Raw genomic sequence first — 2,058 nt, forward strand, 5'->3', positions numbered from 1 at the left:
TCTGTGCTAGGGGCCTCTCCAGTTGCGGTAAGTGGGGGCGACTCTTCATCGCGGTGCGTAGGCCTCTCACTATCGCGGCCTCTCTTGTTGCGGAGCACAGGGTCCAGAGGCGCAGGCTCAGTGGTTGTGTCTCACGTGCCCAGTTGCTCCGCGGCATGTGGGAACCTCCTAGACCAGGGCTCGAACCCGTGTCCCCTGCATTGGCAGGCAGATTCTCAACCACTGCGCCACCGGGGAAGCCCCTGTTCTGCTTTATTTTAAAAGAAGTACCCTTTTCAGGACTCCTAGGCCCCTCGGGTGTGCATCATTTTCCCTCCGAGATCAGTGAGTACCTCCAGACCCCTGTGGGCCTGCTGAGCAACATCGAGGCCCAAAGGTCGGTCTCCCGTAGGCCCTCTGTGTATGCCGAGTGATGGGCAACACACTGCTCGTTCCTTAAGGAGAGCTACATTTCCAGAGCACCGGAACAGCCTCAGGACCACATTTCTAGGCAGTGCGACGTGCCATGGAAGTGTTCGTCATGGCCCCCGTCTGAGCTGCCATGAGAAAACACTGTGCTTAGAATTCTTCGAGGACCTCGTACCGGAAGTCACTCTGCTCGAGGAGAAAGCCAGCATCCTACCATGCTGTGGCGCTAACGGGACACTCAGCGTGAGCACTTGCCTCGAGGTAAGGCCCTGAATTGCCGTGCAGAAGCGGAGGCGTGCTGCAGTTTTCAGGAGGCCGTAGCCCCTGCTCAGCTTTAGTTTATTTATTTATTCATTTGTTTATCTATCTGTCTATCTAGTTCTTTATTTTCTTATGTAACTTATCATTTTTGTTTTACTGTGTTGGGTCTTCGTTGCTGCATGTGAGCTTTCTCTAGTTGTAGCGAGCGGGGGCTACTCTTCGTTGCGGTGCTCGGGCTTCTCATTGCAGTGGCTCCTCTTGTTGTGGAACAGAAGCTCTAGGCACGTGGACTTCAGTAGTTGTTGCATGCGGGCTCAGTCGTTGTGGCTCCCGGACTCTAGAGCGCAGGCTCAGTCGTTGTGGAGCACGGGCTTAGTTGCTCCGCAGCATGTGAGATCTTGGTGGACCAAGGCTCGAACCCACGTCCCCTGCATCGGCAGGTGGATTCCCAGCCACTGCACCACAAGCGAAGCCCCTGCTCTGCATTATTTTAACGTCAGTCCGCTTGGCAGGACATCTAGGAACCTCGCGTGGGCACCCTATTCCCTGCAAGAACACTGAGTAACCCCAGGCCCCCATGGGCCCGCTATGCCACATCCAGGCCCGTAGCCCTTCGGAGCCACTCTGTGTATGCCGAGTGTAGGGCAACAGACTGCACTCTTTCTTGGGACAGCTTGATTTCCCCAACACTCCCACAGGTCGACAAACACCTTTCTAGCAGGTCCAACATTCCGTGCAAGTCTGCCTCATTACCCTAGTCTGAGCTGCACTGAGAATAACCCTCGGCTTCGCATTCCATCTGGGACCCCCTGCCTGAAGTCACCCTGCCTCCAGGAGAATGTCAGCCTGCGTTCCGACTGCAACTCAAGCCCAGGTCCTCGTGTAACACTGCAGGCTTTTGAAGAGCCACGGGCCCGGAGGCCTAGCTGGGGCGATCCTTGGTTGAGACAGTTCGCTATTTGCAGAACACCCTGCTTCGAGGAGTTGATTCAGGGAAGGAACCACTGGGTCACCTGTGTCTGTTTGGACTTGTTAGAAAGCACAGGGATGTATGCTGCGTGTGCCCGTGGAAATGGGGGCCTGATGGAACTAGCCTTGCTTTCCCATTTTGAAAGCTCCATTCATGCTGCCTTGAAGCTACTTGAAATTGACTGCTGTTGACAGGCCACTAGCCACTGTAGGCATGGCTCTGGGAAGAAAAGGAGTTTTCTCTAGCTAAGCCGGGTGCTTCGATGGCCGGGGTGGAGCTCATCCTGCCACGCTCTAGAGCTAAAGGGAAACTCAACGTGAGTACTGGCCTCGAGGTAAGTCCCTGAGTAGCCGCGCAGAAATGGAGGCATGCAGCCCTTTCCACGAGGTCTTAGTCGCTGTTCTGCTTTATTGTATTTT

Source organism: Balaenoptera physalus (assembly GCF_965194825.1).
Source record: "Balaenoptera physalus genome assembly, contig: HAP1_SCAFFOLD_723, whole genome shotgun sequence".
In the NCBI taxonomy this organism is placed as follows: domain Eukaryota; kingdom Metazoa; phylum Chordata; class Mammalia; order Artiodactyla; family Balaenopteridae; genus Balaenoptera; species Balaenoptera physalus.